The 26168-nt window shown below is 43.8% G+C and overlaps 1 protein-coding gene and 1 long non-coding RNA gene across 4 annotated transcripts in view; one reads left to right on the top strand and one right to left on the bottom strand.

The window, feature by feature from the left end:
- Positions 1-26168, top strand: part of LOC102224004 (semaphorin-4B) — a 101641-nt gene that overhangs the window by 15073 nt on the left and 60400 nt on the right. The window contains exon 1 of one of the 3 annotated variants that reach the window (XM_023332686.1): positions 19481-20027. The exons of 1 other annotated variant lie outside the window; for it this stretch is intronic. The gene's annotated coding sequence lies outside the window, so the exon portion shown is untranslated. One more of the 3 variants, XM_023332685.1, reaches the window with a different exon arrangement.
- LOC111608432 lies at positions 4170-9547 on the bottom strand. Its single transcript, XR_002752655.1, has 3 exons — positions 9407-9547; positions 8130-9272; positions 4170-4795 (listed from the first exon to the last, which is right to left on the bottom strand). It is a non-coding gene; the product is annotated as an uncharacterized LOC111608432 (long non-coding RNA).

Raw genomic sequence — 26168 nt, 5'->3', positions numbered from 1 at the left:
CAGGAGAGCAGAGATGATCAACGCCTTATTTGGAAGCAGGGTGTTGAACAACGTAAACGTTTCAGAGAAAAGGTTGTGCAGGCAATGGACATAGGAGGTTGAGCAACCCTGAGACATTAGCACAAACATCAAGACATAATGTCTGTAAGACAGTGATGGATATGAGATCATCTGTCCAAGCAGTCAGCCAATAAAACAAGCACAGCAACAGTGCTAGCCAATGCAAACGCACCAAAAGGGTGGATAAACCCTATAAAAGGTGGGTGCAAAAGAGGAACCTTTGGTTGGATCCTCCAGGCAGCTTTGAGCCAAGATCGAGATGGACAAAGAACTCTGCAGCTGAAGAAGAGCCGGGGCCACAGAGCCGAAGACTGTCCTGCTCATGGAGACCAACCCGTCTGGCCCACAACCTGTGGCTTCAAATCGCACTTCTCTCATCGGCTGGGTTCAGACCCCAAAGACAAAGATGAAGATAAAGACAAAGACAAAGACAAAGAACAAAGGCAAAGAAGAAGAACTGGTGCCTTCCTTCCTGCCAGCACCAAGTCCTGTGTGACCTCACCATCCATGCGGAGAAGAAGCTCATCAGACCTACATAGATCCCTGCCTTCATCGATCAACTTCCTCCTCCTGCTGCAGCACCTTCTTCATCATCAGGCCAGGTCTGGGGTTCGAAACGCCAAACTCCGTCCGTCTCTCTCAAAGGTTCCCTTTTTTAGTTCTCAGTGTCAGCAGTAGGGAAAGATAGACTAGATGATTGATTTTACTTATTTGATTATTTCTGCTACTGAATTAAGCTGTACTGACCCTTGCAAAACTGCCTTACTAATAAAATATTTAGCATAAAGAAAATCTAAAAGATGTTGTGAACATTCAGTTAATGAGTCACCTTAAAGTTCTTTGATGGTTGTAAAATAGCTATGATGTTTGATTCTGGAGAGGAAGAAGTGGAAAATGTTTTTAGGTTGCTGGTAGCCCAAATGTAAAACAACATCCTTGGGACTCGCTGAGTCACTAAAACCTACCTGGTTCAATAACAAATGCAAGTTGTAAAATAGAGAACGAGCGACCGTGCTCTGTGAAACTAGTTGGCTGCAGGCTGCTCAGTCTGGCTAATTCACAGGGGGAAGAAGGTTGGGACACCTGGATGTAGTTCGTCAGGAACCAGGCGAATCGCTTCTCCACATCAGCTTAAACAGAGTTTACTTCTGGACAGGGTAAATCCCGGCAGATTTAGGAAACTCAATTAACCCGTTAGATGGAGAGCTGGTAGCACATCTCACCTCTCAGAAGAGGAAGTAGAGTAGAGAAAGAAGGCGGGGGGGTTGCGCAACAACAACGTTTTAAAGCTTGGAGAGGCTTCTGTTGTTTTTAAAAGATCAGTCAGCCAGATGGAAGCAGACGAAAGAATACCCGACGGAGAAGATCACCTTGTTCTCATAAAGCCTAAATGCGGCACTTTTTCAAATTACGATTGAATAGCTGTTTTTATTTGCATATCAGGATGATTTGTGTCTGGAATGCAAAACCAACGTTTCCCCATAGTTCAGTCTCCTTTATCAGTGTGTAAAACTTGGTAGTTACTGCATGCAAACTGGTTTGATGGTGATTTAAGCAAACAAAACTTTCATGTCAGTCTCCAAACAGCGCCAGTTTTGAAAAGCAATTAATCAAGAAAATAAATGTCGTAGTCCAAGTCTTATTACGAACCCCTTTCAGCACTAAGCTGTTTGTTTCCCCGAGAAGCTTTGCTCTGGCGAGAACTTCAGACCGCACCTGCTTTTTCTTATCCTTCTTCCTCCTGCGAGTCTGAAGAGGCCCTTGACCGGAGAGTCAAGGAGATCTCGTTAAGGAACGGAACATTTCGTCCCGGCGAAGTGGAGGCCAAACGTTTGCGCTCTGAGAACAGCCTCCTGCGAGACAGAACCGGGCAATTAAAGCTGATGAGCTTCAGCCGACATGACAAAGGCATAACCGCTTCCCCCGCACTTTGATTCAAAAGGAGCATGGGACAGCGGGCCCTCTTGGTCTGCTTGCATCATCGCTTGTGTTGATGTCAAAGGTGAACGGGAACAAGGAGCCCCAAACAACAGCTGTGGAGATAAAAGCACATTTGCTTCAAAGCTAACAAAACTGTTTGTTTTTATTTCTATAGATTTCTACCACTTCTGATGGAGGAAACATGAGTTATGAACACCTTATAGCGTAACACCATGCCTTTGTCATAATATGTTGTGTGTTGTACAGCTGTGCCTTACAACGTAACACGTAATCAGTTTTATGTGTAATTACAATGCATTTATAAGTGCATTATAATTGCACATATAGTGATAGGTGTAGCTATCGTAGCTATTTTCCCGAATGATGGAGTTCCTCATTGCATCCTGGTTGACTCTGAAATGTGCTGCCACAATAAAGTTTATGCGTTTTAGGGCTTTTTTCGCACATCTGTGACAGCATTGGTAATAAATTCAGTCAGTGTCTGAGTACCAGCAAAGAGCCTGAAAACCAGAAAAAACCGGTAACACTTTATGTGACGGGGTGTGCATAACACTGACACAACACTCTCATAAACATAACACCTGTTATGAACATGAAGGAGTCCTCATCAATATTTATGACTGTTGACATGAAGTGTTATTTGGTAAATAATGACATTTTTAACACAAAGTTGACACTTTTAATGGACTTTAAATGCAAATTTTAATAGAACTTTGTGTTCTATAGTGCCATTATTTACCAAATGACACTTCATGACGACAGTCATAGACAACCATGAAGAGTCCTTCTTGTTCATGACAGATGTTATGTCATGTTTATGACAGCGTCATGTCGTCTTATGCGCAGCCCTTCAAATATAGTGTTACCAGAAATTTCAAAATCGGTGTGCATAAATAACTCTTTGACCCTTCAAACTCCCTGTTTTTTTGTGTGTTTCTTTTCGTTAATACATTAAAACAAAAACAAAAATCTGTGCCAGTGTGTAATTATGTTAGGGATAGGGCTAGCAACTAGAGATCAGGCGCAAAATCTGTGTGTAGTGATGGACTCTGACCCGAACCCTCAGAGTCACATGAATACAGTTACAAAGTCGGTCTTCTGTCACCTGAAGAACATTTCCAGGGATGAAATGTCTCGGTAAGATCTAGAGAAACTTCTTCATTAGTTTATCTTTAGACACATTTATTACTGCAGTAGTGTCTTCACAGGTCGCATTCTCACTAAAACCAGGCAGATAAGAGCACATCACCCCAGTTCTAATAAGACTGGCTCCCTGTAGTTCAGAGAACAGACTTTAAAATACTGTTGTTAGTCTACAAATCACTGAACGGCTTAGTTAAAGATGTTGCTGTTGCTGTTTCAACCTTCCAGACCTCTCAGGTACAGACATGTATAGCTATAGTGGAACATTGATCAACATATTTATATACATATATTTTTATATGCATCAAAATGTAACGTTTATCGCTGGTTTCACAGTTGGTGACTGCGTGACGTTGTTGCGGCGTCAAACACTTGGAGCTGCCTTGTCGCTGAGACGCGCCGCACAAATAAACTCAAACTGGATCCCATTTGTTCATCAGTTGGACTTACACGCGATCCGTATTTCTAACCGACGTGATTCATGTTCGACGTTACAGTTTCAGAGAGTTTGCAGAAGCATCATGTTTTGTTTTGGTTTTTTTTTCCAAAGAGAGGTAATCTCAGTCTTAGGCGACTGATGCCTCAAGAGGAAAGGAAAACTAGCAAGGGGTTATCTGCTCCCTCACCTTCTCTGCTTAACACTTGCTCAGAGGTTCAGCGTCACGCAGAATAAAAACGCTCACAGAAATAGAAGGCGTTGCAGCCCGTGTGCGTGTGTGTGTGTGTGTGTGTGCGTGTGTGGGCGTGTGTGTGCGTGGGTGTGTGTGTGTGTGTGTGTGGTGGGTAATAAACTGGGTTAAACGTATTTTCACCAAACCCAAACACTCAGCTTCTCCTGCCTGCAAAACACCGACAGCGGCTGCAGATTGAGCGAAGAAGATAATGCAGTTGCGTTTTGTTATGCAAACGTAAAATACCACAGCATTCTCTACAGAGTCCTCGCGATTTCCTCTGCCGCACTTAAGTGCTGTTGATCGTCAAATTAATGTAGTTGGTAGAAAAGAATCAGAGTGAAGGACAAACAATGTAGATTTTTAAACGAATGTTTCATTTATTAAAAGGGTAGAAAAAGTCCAATCTATAACCCAACGGAGATGATCCTCACATTGTGGACTGCGCATCCTTTATGAATTACAACGTCCCACAGGAGCAGCTGGTCATCGTCTACGCTGCCAATTATTCAGTCTCTCCTGTTCCCGTCCGTCGCCGTGTGGTTTGGCTCGTTCCACAAAACGTGTCGGGTCCATACAACAACGAGCAAATTAGGCCTGCAGAGATGATTGCCAGGGCGGACCTTCCCTCCACACAGCGCTTCCACAGAGTAGCTGAAATCTCTGCAGACCGCACACAAACTGGACACAAGCTCAATTTCACCACATTTCATAACAAAATTTAAAACACAAGGTCCTGGGTTCGAGTCCCGACCCAGGGTCTTTCTGCATGGAGTTTGCATGTTCTCCCTGTGCATGCTGTGGGTTCTCTCCGGGTACTCCGGCTTCCTCCCACAGTCCAAAACCAAGACTGTCAGGTTGATTGAGCTCTCTCAATTCTCCTTAGGTGTGGTTGTTTGTCCTGTCTCTGTGTTGCCCTGCGACGGACTGGCGACCTGTCCAGGGTGAACCCCGCCTCTCCAAGGAAGCCTGTAGACAAACTATTAAAAAGAAAATAAACAATCAATCATAATAAAACCTCATTGTGTTTGTTTAGGTGATTATTTTTGTATATATACTGCACATTTTAATTTTTTTATTTAAATTGTAATAAATACATTTTTAACTCGTCAAAAGCAACTATTCCACACTTGAATCCCAGTGTGGACTAATTATCAGACATAGACAAGTTAACTTTCCGGTTATTTCCAGCTAATTTTCTCAATCTACTGGAAACAGAGATGTCTGAACTACAGTAGAAGTAAGTTATTTTACAACAGAAACTAAATCTAACCTCCTCAACCTATAAATTCCACCTGGTTTGCTCTACTTCCAACCAGACGGTTCATCCCATGCGGCTGACGTCCTTGACTCGAGCTACATTGTCACACTGTGCTGGTAATCTATTGCACTCAGTCCCTATTCTCTAACACAGGACACAGCTATTACCATTTTAAAAAGCCCTCTTGCTGTTGGACACGATTTTCTCTTTCAGACCAAAAAAGGAAACTCAGTTGAACCTCTGCAGAGTTGTGTTTTCACATGCGAGTGGATCACTGCTGGGGTACGAAAGTTAAAAAAAAAAAAAGAAGAAGAAAAGTGGGGGATGCATGTGCATGCACCTTTCTACTCCGCAGCACCTAGCAGTGAATCCTCCATCAGCTGCGTGAGGTGGGGGACAGAAGTCACTGTGTATCCCACAGAGCGAGGCAGCGAGCGAGAGAGATGCCTGGCTGGCCGTAAGGTTGCCACAGCAACAGCGAACATTGCAGGCATAGTTGTGAAAAAAGAGGGGAGGCTTTGTGGTGGCGGCAGAGCGGAGGGGTTGGTCTTGGCTGATTGGGATAATGAAGACGCCAGAGGACACTTTTTGTGAATTAAGATACAAACGCACCAGTTTGAAGGAGGGGGAAAAAAAGATAGGAAAACACTAAATCAAACCACAATTAACGCTCTTTTTCTTTACGGGACCTCACATCATGGGCGCGTCAAATGTTTTTACAGCGCCCAAACAACAATAGATGGCTTCCTTGATGGTTTCTTGTTTTTTTTTCTTTTCTTTTGCATGGCGTGTTACGACCCGTGGAAAACGAGCCCAAATGGCAAAGTGCATTTTCGGAAAGATGAATGAACGCGAGGAGGAATGTGTGTCAAGGGCGAGAGCGTCCCTGAATGTGGCGCTGTGGTGCTGGATGGGGAGTGCGTAGGAACTAAGTGGAGACACATAAGGCCCCATTTCTTTGACAACGAGTCCACAGGGAGCACCTGCAACCAGCAGCTGGAAAAAAAAAAAAAAAAAAAGATCAGCTGATTCTCCTCTTTCCAGAGGACCGAAAGCGGCCTCTGTGTGCAGCACGTCGGAGACGTTTGTTTCCTGTTTAACGCGGTGCTCGAAAGGAAAAGCTGAAAAAGATACTAACTACAATGCTTTGTAAAAGCACATCCGCCGTTTCCCCCCAAAATCAAGTATCAAACGTGTTTCGCTGGGATTTTCTAAACCAGGGGTGTCTAACTCGTTTTCAGTTTGGATTAGGCCGTACCAAGATGTTTAATGTTCTCAAAGGGCCAGTTGTGCCATTAAGATAGAACCCATTAATAAACTTAAAATATTAATAGCTGCTGCATTCAATACTTGTAATTGACTTTGTAATTTAAGGCCTCAGTCACTTTAAGAAGCTCCTCCTCTTTCTGAAACCTTCAGGAAGTCAGCACGACATGGCTCCTCTATTAGCCCTTTCGCAACATTTTTCACTGAGAATCTGGTATAGTGAGCTTAGCAGGTCAGCAGTTCCACCAGGTGTTTACTAATTGCTGCTGGCTAGTCTGAAGGAGCTGAGTGGAGGAAACTGTAGCTCAGAGGAGGAGCTTTGTCTCGGCGCTCAGTTGAACCAAGAGTTTTTCAGAGCTGAACGGTTTCCATGGGAGATTAAACATTCACATAAACATTCATGAAAGAATCAAAGCAACAATCCAGGTGTGTTTAAGTCTAAGGAATAACATTATAATGTGACACAAAGTTCAAAAAAGCCAATTTCACATAATACTGCCTCTTTAAAATGAAATAATATTGAACATCTTTGACATTGATGTAATTTGGCAGTATGCAGATGAAAACTGATTTGATTCAATTGATAAAATAGTATTTAAGCACACAAAAGGTTATTTTTATGTGGGCCTCCGGACTCTAGGTGGCCACCTAAAAAGCACTGGGGGGCCAGATTTGGGCCTTTAGTTTGACACGTGTTCTAGACCAACACAAAGTTGTACAAAAAGTGCAACAAGTAAGATTTAAAATTTTAATTTGACATGAAAAAAGAGACCCTGATCAAAGCATATTTAAAGGCCCAGTCAAAGTCCAGACCTCAATCCAGGCCAGTCTGTCAGAAAACGTCAAAAAGCCAATCTGAGCAGGAGGTTTTTCACCGAGAACAAACAACAGATCCAGCCTTGAATAACTTGGAAGGAATCGGGAGTAAACAAAGGAAAATCCAGCAAGGATTCACCGGTGACATTTAAAACAGATTGATTAAAAAAAGAGAAAGCAAATATACCTTAATAGGAAGTGAGACAAAAAAAAAGGCGGACGGCGGCGGAACGAAGCTTTTCAGTTTAAGGTGTTGGTTTATGGAAATAATAAGACATTCTAAGCCTCTTTCTCCATTTAAAAGAAATGTGAAAATGATTATGATGACACGATTATGGCACTGAATAATCTGATACTTGGTCGTGTATTTGAAATATGTCTGCAATGTTCTTCTGAGTTGAACAGCTAATATTCTCTCTGTATGGATAGAGATGTTCTATAGCTTCTTTCTGCTCCTCTTCATAAATGATTTCTTTGGCTGTTACATGAGCTACTCATATTTATTGAATGAATGACGTAAAAAAAAAAAAAAAGAAAAAGAAAATTAATGACCAAAACTTCAAGTGCTTCAGCACCAGGGAGGAGTGGAAACTGGGCGGGCGAGTAAACGAACAGATGTGAGGGGTGATGGATGAATGACAGAGAGCAATTATAACAACACAGGCCGACACGGGATAATAACCTAATAAACATAAAATGAATAGAAGTACAACTAAAAATAAATAAATGGAACTAGATAAGAAGAACAAACAACATGAGAACGAGAACACGACACTCAAGACAACACGGCACGTTGCGTTTCGAGGACAAAGTCATGTTTCTCTTTCAGATTCAACCCGCAATCACAGCAAACATTTCCCATAATTATAGATTTAATTAGAAACAAAAAAGAAGAAGAAGAAGAAAAAAAAAACAAGGCTGCAAACATATCTGTAACATTTATTAAAGACAGTGGGACTTTTCCTAAATACCATGCTGCCATATTGATATCCCGTCCTGCAGCTCGGCCATCAGATGTCAGCAGTCCTAATTACGCCTTTTAATTTCCAAAGCCTGGGAACGCGGCCGCCATGTTGACTTTAGATGCGGCCGCTTCCCGCCGGAGCACTGCTGTGTCTTTGTACGGCGTGGAGGAAGCAGCTCCACTGGGTCCTGGTGACAACGGTGCTGGTCAGACAGAGTTAAGGCAAGCGAAGCAGCAGACACAGCTTCAGGCTGCTGTTTTAGTTGTTTATATATACACACATGTATTTCTTTATTTTTTTTATGGAGGAAATTCTTGGTCTCAAAACTGCACCTAATATTGTGGATTTATGGGCTGAGAGAAAGTTAAACTGCTCCAAAACAAAACAAAACAGACACAGTCACAGGAGATGCTTTGCTGGCTTTCTACTTGCCTTTGTGTCGAAAATGTAAAGGTAAATCTCACCAAGATTATTTAGTACAAAGGGAAAGAGCTTGTTCTCCTGCAGTACTTTTATTTTCTGATTCAAGCCATTAGTTCTGCAGCTATTTTTACACCTTTTGTAAAAACCAGTACTTCAGCTTTGCTTTTATTCTGCAACCATTGTCCCAGGCGAAGCGCTTCCTGCAGCTTTCTCTTTCTCTGCTTTTGTTTGGACGAGCCAACAAGCGCTGTACTTCTAAATGTCAAACTGTGTTTTTATTTGCCGTGGCGACACGCGAGAGTATTCACGTCCTTCGGCTTTTTGCTGTGCTACGTCCGCAAACTTCCATGTACCTCATTAGGATTTTATATGTGATAGACCAAAACAGTCTGGTGGGTAGCTATATATTCAGATTTTTTTTTTACATTTTTTTGGTGTAAAATTGTTTTTGTCCCTCATTATTCAACTGTTTGTGGAGCAAACGTCTGGAGTCATTCTGCGTCTGACTCCAAACAGCTTTACAGACACAGTGACATTTTCTCCGCCTCTTTTCTACTGATTCGATGGCGGACGTCAACCAGTCTTCAAGTTTTGCCGCAGATTCTCTCTTGGATCAACGCCTGGAGATTGACTCGGCCATCTTAGTGTAACCGGATCCCTTCTGCGTTGTGCTGGTTATCAGATGTTAGTCAGGCCGTGACTCTGTTTGGCTTTCAAAGATTTATTCTGACGAAAATATCCAACAGAAAAACAATAGTTACAAGCTGCCCGCTCCAAGTCCTCTCCCGCAGGACAACATGACAAAAGGGCGGGGATCATGTCTCACATTAAATAAAATAAACCTTTTTTATACAACATACCTGACGAAAATATCCAACAGAAAAACAATAGTTACAAGCTGCCCGCTCCAAGTCCTCTCCCGCAGGACAACATGACAAAAGGGCGGGGATCATGTCTCACATTAAATAAAATAAACCTTTTTTATACAACATACCTGACGAAAATATCCAACAGAAAAACAATAGTTACAAGCTGCCCGCTCCAAGTCCTACACAAACAAAAATACATAACAGAAATCAACTTAATAAATCTACAAATAAACTGGAAGTATTTAGATAGAAAGTAAATAGGACACACCTCTCCCGCAGGACAACATGACAAAAGGGGAGGGCCTAAGGGACGCAAACATTTTAAAGACAAAACCATAGAAGAAGAAATAAAAAGGAGGGGCTACTGTTCTTAAAGTAACACATTCAAAACAATGACAGCTTTTCGGTCAGGTAGAGAGCAATACAAACAACAACAAAAAAAGACATTTTGTGTAATTATAACAACAACCAGGTTACATTCACCCCCCTAGAATTACACAAAATAAAAAACAGTGATAAAGACACTTAGTAGCAGTACAATTTTATTTTATTATTTTTGCAACAATGTAACACATCAGCCAAACAGCTACCCTACAATAGGGTCAGGAGACTAGAGATCGCTCGACGCCCAGCAAAATCTCACAGTATTCCATGGACAACAAGAGGTGCCTTTTACACCCCCCCATACAGAGTAAACACATAAATGGTACTGAAGCTTATGCAAACCAAGACAAATACAATCCTAGCCAATGGCAGGAATCACATGAGAATTTGGAAACTCACACGTCAATAACAGTTTGAACATTATCCTTATCATAAAGCGCCTCAATGACGGCCATGGACTCTATCAGGCGACAGACTGGTTTAATTACCCTCCCAAAGCGTGAAGTTAGGCGGCGAACAACATCCTCACCCACCCTGTCTGGAGGATGAACAGAGCCAGCAGCATCAGGAAGATGAGGTAAGGAACCAGCAGTCGCCAGTACCCCTGTTTCCATAGAGGAGTTTTCAGAGTCATGAGGCAGGTCACTATTTCCAACTGATGGAGCCAAGGACACATCCTGAACCCATGAAGCAGTACGGTCATCCCCATCACTGCAGGACAGGGAGTCGGGTAGGGAAGGCTCAGCAGGAACAGCACTAGGAGCCTCACTAAATCTTCCTGTTCCATGTGAATCAGGAACCGGGGGGACTCGAACCACACTATCAACCTGGCGGTTCACATTCCCATCCAAGGTCATCCCCACAGGTAAAAAGTTCACGTCAAGAAGGAGGTTGCGATGCACCACACGCTCATTGCCGTGACAATCTCTAACACGATAAATATGGAGAGCAGGTTTGGAGGCAACCACCGTGTACATCACAGGCTCCCATTTATCAGAAAGCTTTCGCTTTCCTCTGGCTCCCTTGTTTGCCACCAGGACCTGATCTCCAACTGACAGAGGGTGACCCTTGACTCTCTTGTTGTACTGGTCACATTGATGTTTCTGCTCTGCACTGGTGTTCTTCTCAGCCATTAGCATGGCAGAACGTAAATCTTCAACCAGTGATTTGACATAAGTGTGGTAGTCACAAATAGCATCATCATGAAGAACGTTCCGAAAAACAAGGTCAACAGGCAGCCTGGGAATCCTCCCAAACATCAGATAGAACGGTGCAAAGCCTGTGGTCTCATGAACCGTGCAGTTGTAGGCAAAAGTCAGAGACTGGATCATCTGAGGCCATTTATGCTTCGAACGTGGAGGAAGAGATCTCAACATGTTGCCCAGGGTGCGATTGAATCTCTCTGCAGTCCCATTACCCATTGGGTGGTAGGGTGAGGTGTGCGATTTATTGACACCACTCAACTCTAAAAGCTCAGCCAGCAGCTCACTCTCAAAATTTGCACCCTGATCTGAGTGAATGCGCTGTGGGAAGCCATAAACACAGAAAAACCCATCCCATAACTTTTTTGCAACTCGTTTAGCAGTTTGATCCTGACACGGGAAAGCATGTGCTAACTTTGTGAAGTGATCAGTGATCACCAGAACATCCACAGACTTGTTGTTACTGTCCTCAGCTGACCAGAAATCAATACACACCAGCTCCATCGGAGCACTGGTTCTGATGTTCTCCAGAGGGGCTCTCACAGCAGGCTGTGGGGTTTTACTGAGGACACATCTGGGACATTTTCTCACGTAATCTCGCACATCTCTTTCCATGTCATGCCTAAAGAAACGATGACGAGCCAAGGAGAATGTTCGTGGTTGGCCCTGATGACCTGCATTATCATGGACACCAGTCAGAACCACAGACTTCAAAGCATCAGGGACCACAAACTGGAAGCGCTTACCTTTTGTCAGAGGGTCTTTTATGACACGGTAAAGAACGCCATTCAGCAATGTTAGTTTATCCCACTGCTTCAGAATTTTTAGAGCCAGTTGATTTTCACCAAAGCGTTCCCGCCTTGATGGACGGCGTCCCCGCTCAACGTACAGGACAACTCTGGAAACAACAGGATCGTTTTTCTGGTGAGAGACCAGGTCAGTTAGACAAAGAGCTGTTGATGGACCTGTGGTGTGTGGGATTATCATGCCCAGATGATCAGCTAAAGATGCTGCATGCTGAGTCTGACCAGCATCTCCACTGCAGGCAGATGACAAAAGAGAGGAGACTTCGGCACAGGTCATGGACGTGTCAGCTGTAATGGAGGAAGAGCTGTCCACTGATTGAAGCTGACAGGTCAAACGGAAAACATCCTGCACAGCATGATCAGGGACCTCACAGACATGCTCACAAGGTTCTGACAGAAGGCGATCAGCCAAAGGCTTCACAAAAGGAACTCTGCTCAGAGCATCTGCCACCACATTCTGTCTCCCTGGAACATACCTGATCTCAAAGGTGTATGGAGCAAGCTTAGAGACCCAGCGCTGTTCACAGGCATCCAGTTTGGGCTTGGTCAGGATATATGTGAGAGGATTATTATCCGTCCACACAGTAAACCTGTGACCCTTCAGCCAGTGGCTGAACTTATCACATACAGCCCACTTTAAGGCTAGGAACTCGAGCCTGTGTGCAGGATAGTTGGCCTGGCTGCGGCTGAGAGTCTTGCTGGCAAAAGCAACAGGTCTAGCAATCTCTCCATCAGCTGGGACCTGCGACAAAACAGCACCGAGCCCATCCAATGAAGCATCGGTTGAGAGAATAAATGGCTTCTCAAAATCAGGATGTGCCAGCACCACACAGTTGAGAAGTGCAGTTTTAAGGTCTCCAAACGCTTTCTCACAAGCTGGAGTCCAGTCCTGGGGAGTCAGAACACGAAAGGTTCCAGCTTTCCCATGTCCTGCGCTCTTTACTTTACGTTTCTGACCTGCGGTGAGGGCATAAAGAGGCTTTGCGATGCGGGAACAAGCTGGAATAAAGTGCTGATAGAATAGCACCATGCCCAAGAATGACCTCACCTTCTTCTGGCACGGAGTACAGCCATCCTCCTTCATGAGGTCTTTTCTTTCAAACCCTGAGATGACCCTTACCTTCTCCTGATCAACAGAAACACCACCAGCTTCCACAACATGGCCCAAGAACCTCACAGACCTCCTGAGAAAGTGACACTTTTTCTGGGCCAGCTTCAAGTTGTTTGCTCTCAGGCGACAGAAAACAACCTCCAGCCTCCTTAACGACTCCTCCTCAGACGGTGCAAATACCAACAGGTCATCTAGATAGCAGAGGAGGCTGGAAAAGTTCAAGTCACCAAAAATGTTAAGCATCATCCTCATGAAGGAAGCTGGGCTGTTGCATAACCCTTGTGGGAGACGGTTGTACTCATAAAGTCCAAGCGGCGTGGTAAAAGCAGTGTAATGTTTGTCGGACTCATGGAGAGGGATGTTGTAGAAACCAGAGGTCAAGTCCATGGTGCTGAACAGCGCATTCCCACCAAGAGCAGCAAGGCAGTCAGACTGATGGGGCAATGGATGGGCATCCTTAACGGTCTTAGCATTAAGCCAGCGGAAGTCAGTGCATATCCTCATGTCCCCAGACTTTTTCCACACCATAACAAGCGGGGAGGCATATTCACTAATAGACTTCCTTATGATACCCGTCATCTCCATCTCAGACAAGACCTCCCTCAACTGCTGATAATGTGCTGGTGGTATGCGTCGATAAGGTAAGCGAAATGGCTGGTCATCAGTCAAGTGAATGCGATGAACAAAATCCCTAGCCTCACCACAATCCAGTTTTCCCCTGGAGAACACATCCTGGTAAGAAACCACGAGTTCAGCCAGCCTTCTTTTAGACTCATCTGACACCTCACAGCTCTCTATGTCAATGTCATGCAGACCACAGTCTCTCAGCATCTGCACTGGATCAGCACTGTGATGTGATGAACCTGTTGAAACAGCTGAATGGTTGCAGTACAGTTCCGATCTCCCCTGACTGAACGCAAAGTCCTCCACAGCAACACATGGAAAGACATCAGCGATTTTAGCATTGCGGCGCAGTATCAGAGGTTTTTCTGTTGGGTTGAGGACCTTCATAGGGACCCAACGATCCCCCCACATGGGTGTGACTACACGACCCACCAAAATGTTTTTTGGAGTGGAACGAGCAGATGACGGCTCGACAACCACAGTGCCTCCCAGTGACAGTGGTGCAGTGGATGGGAGCTTACCCCAAACCACATACTCCTGACGAGGAAGGAGGGTAACAGCCTGTCTGAGCCTAACTGTTCCAATCTTGTCAGGTGAAGTAGAGTTTGACCACCGAGAAACACAACTCAGAAGCTGCAAAAACTCCTCACACTCTGGGTTTGCAGTGTTAGATGTAATGAGTTCCCAGTACCTCGAATCAGTTTTCATTCTTTGAATAAGGGGCCGGAGCACATTGCTACCAATGATGAATTCATCATGTTGGCCAGGTATCAAAAATGTCGGTACTGTAAATCTGAAGCCATAGATCTCAATGTCCAACTCATAGATGTATCGAGGCTGCGTGAGAAGGCCACCACACCCAACGAGCACCACATTCTCTGGGACTGCAAGAGGGATCAAATCAACACCCGCGGCTCTTAGTTTGCTCTCTGCCTCCACGCTCAATGTGCACGACATACTCCCAGAGTCCAACATACCCCTCAGTGTAGTCCGGTCACTAACTGAAACTGAGGCATAAAACAAATCACTAGCCCTCTGGACTCTCTGTGACCCCAAGAAAATCACTTCACTGTTCTCAGGTGAAGTATTGCAACACTCAGTATAAACAGAGCGTGCATCCAGTGTAGTCGTGAGGGTATTATCCACTCTGCCCATGCTTCCCCTCTCATCACACGGGCTCTCTAGTTTAAATTAGGATACTGGGAGGACAGCTGCGGTGTGTGATGAGCAGGCTGAGGACAATCCCTTTTAATGTGTCCTGAGCCGAAGCAGTTGAGACACAGTCTGAACAATCTGCAGTGTGAGTGTGTGGTATGCTCCTCCGAGCAACAAACCCTGCATGGTGCATGCTGAGGACGTTTAGAACCACGTGTGTAACTCCTCACATGTTGACCACTCTGTTTTGTAGCAAGAGAAGCTGCACACAGAGACAGAACCTTATCGAACATCTTTGTCATCTGAGGAGGCGGGTCAACTCCTGAACTGGAGGAAAAAGGTGGCTGGGGTGGACCTGTATTCTGAAAGGATGTAGATTGTGGAGCAACATGCTGCTGTGGCTGCTGATTCAAGGGCCCTGAAGCTGAGGAACGATCACATGCTAAAGCAGCTTGGGGAAAACGGACAGCAAATGGTGTAGCATCAGCTGACAACGCAGCACTAGGCGTTTGAGCACCAAGCTGAGGAAGACAAGAGAGAACAGGGCCTGCAGACGAACCAAGAGTCCTATTTGTAGTGACCATCGGCTTCCTAAGACTTGCAACACGGTTATCAAGGCGGCTCTGGACCTCAGCAGTAGTCCACTCCTCCACAGGTTTCAGCTGGAAGGAAAGAGCTAGACCAGGATCAGGACAATGGTTGATGAACATTGTAACAACTTCAGCTCCTGGATCCTCCACCTGCTTCCCCCTCCTACGCAAACACTCATCAGCCGCTTCAATAGACTTGTTCAGTCGAATCCAGTAGTCCATGGCTGTCTCTCCATCAGCAGGCAGGATGTTATAGAAGTCTCTCATCGGCAAACTGGAGAAGATCAGCTCACCAAAGTTGCGTTTCAAAATATCAAAAACAGTAGAAACCAACTTGTCACTACATGACTGAGGCTGGCAACGAAGCGACACCTGAACCACATCTCTGGCTTTCCCAATAAGTCTGGATGTGATGATCTCACACATTTCTACAGGGTCCACACATCTCATCCTTGACAGATAGCATCTCATCAAACCCTCCCATTCCTGGATGGAGAAGGTGTCAGAGTGGTCACCTTTGAAATATGGAGGTGCTCTAATATCAGACTGAACAACAAACCTCATTTGTGACTGATCGGTCAGGTCGCTGGGTTGGCTGTCAGCAACCTGAGACTGTGACTGACTTTGTGGGTTTAGTCCATTGAGATTCGTCGTAATGGCGTCCCCAATCTGCTTAGCCAGATCAGCAATCACCCCACTGAGAGCCTCAGTAGAAACAAGTTGGGTAGGGTCAGACCTTGCTTTGCCAATGGGTGTAGAAGCAGCAGCAGGGACAGGTGGGGGGTTAATCCCAAGCTGATCAACAGAAAATTCATATGGACTAAAAGGCATAGGTCTACCCCTTCCAAATGACATGTAATGTTGGCCCCTCCCCAAACTAAAAGTGACCTTCCGGTCCACTTCATCACCTTTAAAAGGTACCTCAGTGTCAGACATTTCATCAAACAATAGCAGACAAAAACTATGGAAAATAACAGTGGATCAAAAAGAAGCGATGTCAAAAATAAAATGCAGATACCCAAACAGTGTAAAAACAAATCAGCCACACAAGAACTCATATGCAACAGTCAGCAAAAGAAACAAAAAACAACCAGCCTTATCTACAGGTAAAGGGTAATAAACAGACTGGTTTCATGTCTTTACATTTTGTTTATTATTATTATTATTTGTTGATTGTACTGTTTTAAGATTGGTTTTATTGTCCCAAAACACACAAAAAAACTTTTATAAAATTAAAAAAACTTTTTCAATTATTCTTCACTTATTTCCCCTCTCCACTTGTATAAAACGAGGTGCACAAAAAAAGGAGACCAACATAAACAGTTACTTCGTTGCTAGGATACAGCGCGCCAACGCCTGCCAGTCAAAGCGCAGGGCAAAGGCGGAGCAAGACGTCAAAGGCGGGAAAGGGACAACGTAGCAGCAGCTGCAGCAGTGGAGATTCGACGTTACAGCGGGTCAAACGGCACCAAGTGTAACCGGATCCCTTCTGCGTTGTGCTGGTTATCAGATGTTAGTCAGGCCGTGACTCTGTTTGGCTTTCAAAGATTTATTCTGACGAAAATATCCAACAGAAAAACAATAGTTACAAGCTGCCCGCTCCAAGTCCTACACAAACAAAAATACATAACAGAAATCAACTTAATAAATCTACAAATAAACTGGAAGTATTTAGATAGAAAGTAAATAGGACACACCTCTCCCGCAGGACAACATGACAAAAGGGGAGGGCCTAAGGGACGCAAACATTTTAAAGACAAAACCATAGAAGAAGAAATAAAAAGGAGGGGCTACTGTTCTTAAAGTAACACATTCAAAACAATGACAGCTTTTCGGTCAGGTAGAGAGCAATACAAACAACAACAAAAAAAGACATTTTGTGTAATTATAACAACAACCAGGTTACATTAGCACACCAACATGCTCTCGGTTAAAGTTTGGGGTTGTTGTTGGTAGACTCGATTCGATTTGGGACCGAAATCTGGTTATAGCATAGAAAAAAAAAAGTGGAGAAAAGTTCATATGACCTCAATATTTCAAGGCGCTGTCCTTGGTTTTCCATCAGATCTTCCGCAATATCCTGCTGGTTTGTGTTTCAACCTTCGGGACTCAATATGTTTTCATTTAGCTTCACTAGACGCTCCACAAAGGTCCAAAACACTAAGCAAACTGCTGTGCCGATTCGTCCCGTACGTCTGATCCAGCAGGCTGATATCCTGATACTTGCACTCTGATTGCATCATTCCCCTCCTTCTCCCCTCTAATCTCTCATTTGTAATGTCGCAATAACGAATTTGATGTCACTTTCATTCTTAAGGCGCCAGAACAGGAAGTGGATCGGAACATTTTCTTTCCTAAATCATGCAACTCAGCAGGACCGTTCATCTTTATCCCATTTCATATGCCGATATAAAATGATTTATTGTGGTTTCTGACAAGTGAAAGGTCACAGCAATTAAGGAAAGGTAACAGAGTAGGAAGTGCTAAATCAATGATTCGTGCAACACATTTCAGTAAAACAAGATATGTTTTAAAACATGGGGAAACGCTTCATTTTAGGCTTCTCTGAGTAGAATTAACACTTTGACAAAGACTTTAAGGTTCATCTTTGACTAGTGAAACAGGAAATGTTAAATAAAGAGTAAAACGTCTACATAATGATGTTAAAGTGCCAGGATTCGGTGATATCGATATATGTTACATCCATCCAACTGAAAAAAAGCAAAACTGTCAGACTGGAAAATTTAAAAGTGCAGTAACTGGGTCGCATAACCCATTTTAACTAAGGGTGTTTTCACACCTGACAGTATGGTAGACTTGGTTCGATTTGGGACCAAAATCGCAACATTTGTTACATTTCCAGCTGCTGTGCTTCTCTTTCACACTGCACTGTGTCAAACGAACCAAACCCTTTGAAAAACCTGTTCCTCCCCTCGCCTGCAGGGGCGCTGCACCAAGAACAACTGAAGGAAACTACACCAAAACCTTTGAAAAAGACATGAGCCCAACTTCCTTCTTTGCTAAAAGTAAACAAAAATGGAGTAGTGTCAGATTGTAGCTCTAATATCTAGTCCAATGCTAGCAGGAGTCATTTCTCCTGCTAGCATTGGATTAGAGTGTTTGTTTTGGTTGTATTTACCCAGAATGCCCTCTGGTTTAATCTGCTTTGTGCATTAGGAGCGGTCTCCGGTTCATCATATGTATTCAAACCGTGCCAGAGTTCAGTTCAACCCAAACCAAGACCTGGGTTTGTAAAGACAGAGTTCAATTTTTTTTAGGCAGCATCAGAGTTTGGTTGAGCATTCACACATCCCAAAACCAATCAGACTTTCTTGGCAAACGAACTACAGTTAAACTAAAACGGACTAACCAAACGGCTGGTGTGAATGGATCCTAAGACGTAACTGAACACCCTCAGTTTTCTTTAGCAGGAGTCTATTGGCAGGCCACATCTTCACTTAGTGACACATTGTACTCCAGATCAACTTGGGAGAACATCTTTTGTCCACAGATCAACCCAATGAGCGTCTGAATTTGATTTCGCTATAGGGCATTGTGTCCTAACTAAAGTCCTAGCTTTTATTGTCATGTTAAGAAGTTATTCTTACGTGGATTTTGATGTATGCTTGGACCTACTGCGACGCTGCAAAATAAAACACAAGGTTTAGAGTCCCAACTAGTTAGAATTCACCATTCCGCCTTCTGGCCAGGTAGACCCTGTCATCGGCCGATCCGACACCCCCACACTTACCGTGACAGTAAATACGGGGAGGTTAGCGACAGAAACAAACCCGCTGAAGAGCTGGAGAACAGCTTAACTTCTGAAATGTAACCAAAAGAGGTTACGAAGGAGTCTCCTTCATCCTCGTACTCCCGACATCATTTTCCCTGCTGCCTCGTTTCCTCTCGACCGGGTTGGCACACACAGACCAGTGATGTGAGGATATGACCCCGAGCTGTCATTGTTTTCCTGCAAACTCCTTCCCTCTCCCTCCTTGCTCGTCCTCAGGGATGTCGGGGCAGCACACAACGGGTGATTTTTAAAATTAATCAATTTTTTTAACCATAAGTGCAGGTACCGTGTCTTCAATTTTTTATTTTTATTTTTTTCTGAAAAGCCAGCAGAAAGTGTTTGGGATAACTCACCTGAAATGTCCTACCAGGCCGTCCGTCACTGAGTTTTCAAAGTGACAGGGGAGCCATTAGCCCGGCTCAGAGTGTGTGTAATGGGATGAAAATGGTTGGGCTTGTGATGTTTTGAGTGCGTCTTCTATCATCTTTGCACTTGAAAGATGTATGAGAACTTATTCCTAGAGAGACCTTACGGTTTAGGTGCACAACAAAACATGTTTTGGTTTTTTTGTGCCATATTCGGAGTGCGGATCCAAATTCATCCGGTGGTCTGCTGCATAGGGACACACACACACTCACCTTCCCCCACCCATAGCTCACCCTCTGCAAAACCTGCCATTCCCAGGTCCATGATGTAATGCTAGCACACACACCCCCATCCTCTCCCTCCGTCTCTCACACACTCTTCTCCTCTCCTTCCTCCCCCTTCTTTCGATTGGTTGCTTTCGTCTGCATCTGCTGGATCAGCTCTGACTCCTTCGCACGCGCACACACACATTTACACATGCGCCGGCAAACGGGGGATTCCTCCGCCACTGCAGCCTCTGCTCAAGTCTCCACCTGGCTCTCGCAGAAGAAAAAAACAAACAAACAAAAAACCTCCACACGGTGAGTGCATCCTCCTTCCCTTTCAGATAGCAGGTGATTGTGGCTCTCAGTAAAAGACAAAAAGGAAAACGATGAGAAGATGCTGATTTTTCATCGCGGCTGCTGCAGCCTGGGAGTTACGGAGTGGCGTGAGGTGGAGGGAGGCTGGGAGGCGGGGAGCCGCTCGGTTACTACAGACACCGGTCACCTCGGCGCTCCGTGCCGTGGCAGTGCGTTGCTCGGGGGTTGTGCGGCTTCGCGGACGAATCCGAGCAGGAAAACGGACGCCGGGGTGCACGTGCGTGAGGTGAGAAACCCGCTTTTCACGTCGCGGCTGAATCAGGCAGCTACCGTGTCCTCCAGGGTGTTGAGTGAGGTGTCAAGTCACCTTGTTGGAAAGGAAAGGAGGAAAGGAGAAGAGCTGCGGCGGCGTTAAGTTGCGTGCTGCAGTGTGTGTGTGTTTCTTGGACCGGCTCGGATAAATCCCCGTCAGTCCCGTTATGTCGCCTGAAGAAACAGGGTGTGTACATGTGGTGTGAACCGGTGACATTTGGTCTCTCTCTCTCTCTTTTCTCATTATATGCGCTCCGCTCCTTTACTGTGGGACTCGGTGACACTGAGCATAATAGGAAAAGTAATTCTATTATCGCCTCGGCTTTTCACTGCTGAGTGACACATTAATGATAATGGAAGTGGGCGAAAGGAAATCACTGGTCCATCTCTCTCTCTCTCTCTCTCTCTCTCTCTGCTCATTCTGACCAATTTGAAACATTTGTGCGATGAAATGTTAATATTTTAAAACGGCAGCGCTAATCTACTTCACTTGACATCTGGAAGCTCCCTTAATGATTTCTTTTTGTAATGCGTTTCCATTTTCTTCGATACACCGAGTTAGATTTTTTAAAAAAAAGAAGAAGTTCTACTTAGAAGTGCTTTGCAAGATTATTTATACCTTAAAGCTGTTTGCATGGATTCATGTTACAAACGCAAACTTCTGTTTTCATACTTTTTTCTTTTAACTAATTAAAGTTTGAAAAGTGCGACTTGAATTTGCTCTCAGTTCTTCTGAACTGGGCCAGACTTTTAAAAGGGCTTTCAGGGACATTCAGCCCAGGGCTTCAAGTGCTTGGGGGATATTTTTTTTTTATGCTATTTTATTTACAATTGCAAGTTTAGCAAACAAACTCATAGAAAATTCATAGACCCATATCTAGAAAGGCATTTTAATATAGTTAGGTTGTGTCAAGTCGTTGAATCAATAGATTTTGAAGATTCTGAGCGATCTACCAGACTGTTTGCACTAACTATTCATTCATTCGTTCCTACCGAAGCGTTTGTCTACCTAACAATGTACAGTAATTCTTCAGTCACAGATTCACGTCTGGAGACTAAACTTGCTAATTACTTTGTTTGCAAAATAGTCAGATTTGATGGAGTGCTTATGTGAAACAGCAATTTTTACCCTGACGTTAAAAAAAATCCCATAAAATTCACGTTTTCTAACGTGGTTCCCATTTCTCACACACAGTCAGGTATTTTGTTCATGTCTTCCATTTTCCGTCCAACGTGTGATTACATGTGCATACCTGTGGAGGTATATGCGATGCACATGTTTTTCCTTCCCCCCCCGACCGATAGACGTTTCAAATCCACATGCAAGCACACGGTTTTCACATGTGAAATTCGTCTTGACCCAGCTTCTCAGTTGTTTGATTCTGGACCTTGATTGGACCGTCATAACACATGAATACGCTTTGATCTAAGCCCGGCTGGTCCTGGTTTCGGATGTGTCCATCACGCCTCATTCGAAGCTCTGTCAGGTGTCGAGCAGCGGGAAAACACACAAAAACATCCAGGACGGGGATCACTGAGGATCAGGGTTGAGTTCCTGTCTCCACGTCTACATCGTAGATCGTCCTGTTGGAACGTACGTTTTGAAACAAAACGGTGTTTCCTTCAGGATTGCGCTGTGTTTAGGTCACTCCACTTGCCATTAAATCTGTCCCCACAGCACAATATGAAGTGAAAACATCATTCACCTCACATTATTCAAGGGGATCACAGTTAAGGTCCTGAATATGTATGCACACCACACGTTCTAGATTTGCAATTGCTGAAACAGCAAATAAATAAAGCCGTGAACGGCAGCAGTGCGAATCCACGAGGCGCCGCCAACTCATTGGCTGGCGGCAGCACAAAAGCAAACACACACATCTCACCCTCCATCATCTGCGTGCCATTTCTTTCATTACTCAATAAACCAATTAGCTCTGCTATGCCTTTCAACAAACTCGTTATTTATTGGGACAGCCGTCCGACCCCCCCCACCCCCCTCCCCCCTTCATTAGAGATCTTCAGACTCAGCAGGCCTGATTTGAATGAGGCCCCTCATGAAACTGTGAGCAAATATGTGTGTTGATTTTTTATTTATTTTTCCAAATCAATGATTAGCACACGAAAAGACTCTTCCTGGAGGCTATTTAACTCTGACATGGACTCTGTGGGGGTAAATGGAGAGTAATTATGATTGTGGCCTCAACAAAAAAAAGCTAATAAAGCAACAGGCAATGAGGAAAAGGAGCTACATCTTCAGCTCCAATGGGCTGTTTGGGATGTATTTGGGCGTTTAGAGGGTTAGCGAGTGGTCATACTAAGATAGTTTATTGATTTCTTGCTGTTTCAACCTCATTACATCTGACAACAGACAGCAGTGTCGCCTCTCTGCCCCACAAACCTTTAAAAGTGACTCCAGAATCTCGTATTAAACTCATTTGCTGTTGGTTTGCTTGTTTTTACATAAAATCTGAGTCTCATGTCTGCAGGGCTGCGTTCGGTACCCATTTCTTGCTAAATGAAATGGTCGGGTCTGCCCTGAAGTGATGTGAGAGCCATGTGTTTGTTGTTTTTTTTTAAATGAACATGAACGTACATGAAGCCTTGACAGATTTACAAGTGGAAAAGACAGATTATATTTCAAATCAGGACCCGTCAGTGTGTCCCTTCCAGTCTGTGCAGGCTCTTCTTCCATATCAGCTGTTTATTTCTACTCATTTTATCTAAAGATTTAATCGCTTCCTTCCACCTGACCTCGGCTTTGACCCTCATCAGAACGTCTCCAAGAGAAAAAACGTGCAGAGATTGCAAGGCCGCTGCGTCTGTCTGGTACTTCCATTCCCAAGTGGCGTTCTATAAAAAGTCCTTTTTCTACGAAGCTGTTCTCGCAAATCTCATTCGTCTTTGTTTTCATAAAATGCTGTCAGAGGAAAAAAAAAAATCTCGGAGCATTCAAGTGCGCTGAGTTCATTTATTTATTTTTTTATGACATCACATTTAACTTTGGATGAGCTGATCGCAGATTTTGTGAAGCCGATACCTATTTTAGCCAATTTCAGTTTCTGTTTTGGAACTATAAATTACAAAACGGCTTTTATTAAACTATTTTAATGGGGGACAATTAGAGCCATTTTATAGCATAAGCGTGAAAATACGTCACCTTAAGTTGTTATAAAAATCAAATATAACTTAAAAGAAATTTTACTTCCTAATTGAATTCCTTGAAGTTGGGCCGCTGTCTCTTTAAAAATGCGTGCTCTTTCTGAAACTCTGCCTTCAGGAAGTCCTTACAACATGGCTCCTCTGTTAACCCCTTAACAATGTTTCTACCAGCGTTTCACTGAGAGGTAGCTCCTATACTGAGCTCAGCATGTGTGCAGTTCCACCAGGTGTTTGCTAATTTCTGCTGGCTAGTCTGAAGGAGCTGAGTGGGGGAGATGTGGTGAAGGGATGCTCTGTGGGGCGGAAGCTTGGAAACTGCAGCTCAGTGGAGGAGCTGTGTCTTGTAGGCGGAGCTAGGTCCACTCAGGTGTTTTGTATAGCTGAACGGTTGCCGTGGAGACTAAAGGATTTCTCAAACGTGCATGGAAGAATTAAAGCAGCACTCCGGGTGTGTTTTGATGAGGGAATAACATTAAAACATCATGTAAAACTTTAAAAAGTAGATTTATTTTCATAAAATCTGCACAAAGTGTCATAGACATTTATTAATAAAAGTCTGTAAATATGCTCAAATCCAGATTATGACAAGGAGGCTTTTTTTGTAGAGTTAAAACCAGCTAAACCGAACTAGAGCACCTATAACAAAGTCAGATTATAGCTCACCAGCTGTCTTTTTGTTTCTTTAGCACAGCTGAAAATATTTAGTGCACCATGTCAGCATTATGTCTGTACAAACAAAAGGTGTGTCCGAGAGGAAAAAGCTCTGAATCGCTATTTATATGTTATATTGTTGAATAATTGATTCATTTATTGTAACTGTATGTGAGCTTTAGGAATCCATTCTGTGATGGCAGATTAATAACTCTGTGTTTTGGGAGCAGAGGCAGGAATCTGAGTGCATGGAAGAGGCGAGGAGCTAAGAATAACTGCCATTCTGTTTCTGATCCACAAACTGACCTTCAAGTGGAACCCAACAGGTTCTGATTTTCAGGACCGTTGCAAAGAACTGCAACGGCTTGCAAGAAATTCAAAGGCAAGGATGGATTCATAGAGTGCATTCAGTTTGATGCACTCTTTCTTTTGATGCTCTGCAGTGCTCAATATGTGGATTAACTGAGTTTATTTGCACTGTAAAGGGCTAAATTCATTATTTCCTCCTCGCCGCCTGAGGCGTTTCCGCAAAGCCCTCCTCCCCCTCCTCCTCCTCCTGCTCTGCAGCTGTGTAGGACCTTCACCTATGCCCTCCTGCTGGGCAGCCCACAGCCTCCCGTCTTCAAAAAAAAAAACCCCGTAAAGAAAGACACGAGCGAACAACATCGGCTGTGCTACTAACACACTGACGAACGTCTTCATTTGAGCGGCGCTGGCCGTCAGACGTCACCGACCAAACTCTCAGGGGGGAAAACGGAACCAAATTTAGCTGCATTAATCTCATAACCGCTCGCAGAGTTCACATCATCGCCACATCTCAGCCCTTCCCCCAGAACAGAGTGTCTTTCATTCATTAGGGGAGACGGAGAGGTGTGCAGGAGTCCGTCTTGCTGCATGTCAGAGTGTCTCCTTGTGCTTGTTTTACTGATTACTGACCTCAGGAGGAGAAGCTGGATAATCTACAGACACCTGCTTGTTTTTTTTTTCTCCTTCTGATTCTTATCTTCCCCGTTCGAACATTGTTGCTGGGTATTTTTTTTAAGACTGACGCAATTAATCGGATTGATCGTAACAAATCGATTGTTGAAATAATCGTCAACTAATTCAGTAATTGATTAATCGCTAACTCAAGTGTACAGACTCAAAAAAAAAAAAAAGGCAATTAACTGAAACAAACCAACATAGTCAGAGCAGCAGTTAAGCCAAAACTGTACAGACACATATATATATTTTCCATTTAAAGATTAAAAACATCTTTGTCTGTAAATATGTTTTACCCAGAACTCCTCAAATGCTACAGTTTTAGCTTCACCTGCTCTATAATGCCATGTTATTGCATTTTAGGTAACAAGTTGTTTATTTTCTTATTAAGAAATGGAATTTAATGAGTTGTATGATGGCATATTGTAATGGGTTTCTAATGTTGTATTAAAAAAGCCTATTTTTCCCCCCATCCGATTAATCGATTAATCGTTAGAATAATTGGTTCCTCAGATAATCGTGAGTTTTTATTTTATTTTTGGACCTTTCCTACAAGCTAAAAGAACAAACAGTTGGTTCCATCATCAGATCTAACCCCCTGTGCTGCAATAGTAAAACGAGGATGCTTTATTTGCTCCAAAGTCTTCCACTGAGACCGCTTTCTGCGTGAAGAAGTGGAGATGATTAGTTACAGGAACCAAGGACCTTGAAAGAAAACACAAAGAAAGATAGTGTAACATAAAAGTTAGCGCCAATTAAGCGGGATGACACGATTTGCATCCGTTTGTTTTTTTTAAATTGTCTTTCATGTCGCTGTAAAGACAGGCCGTCCTGTGTGTGTGTGTGTGTGTGTGTGTGTGTGTGTGTGTGTGTGTGTGTGTGTGTGTGTGTGTGTGTGTGTGTGTGTGTGTGTGTGTGTGTGTGTGTGTGTGTGTGTGTGTGCATGGCAGAGGAAGAAAGGCAGCCACGACGAGGCAGCAGGGAGGGATGGGAGAGCAAAATAAAAACAGGGGAAGCCACTTCTCGTGTCTTTGA

The sequence above is a fragment of the Xiphophorus maculatus genome, chromosome 4, assembly GCF_002775205.1.
Source record: "Xiphophorus maculatus strain JP 163 A chromosome 4, X_maculatus-5.0-male, whole genome shotgun sequence".
Lineage (NCBI taxonomy): Eukaryota > Metazoa > Chordata > Actinopteri > Cyprinodontiformes > Poeciliidae > Xiphophorus > Xiphophorus maculatus.
This window is presented reverse-complemented; position numbering and strand designations above follow the sequence as displayed.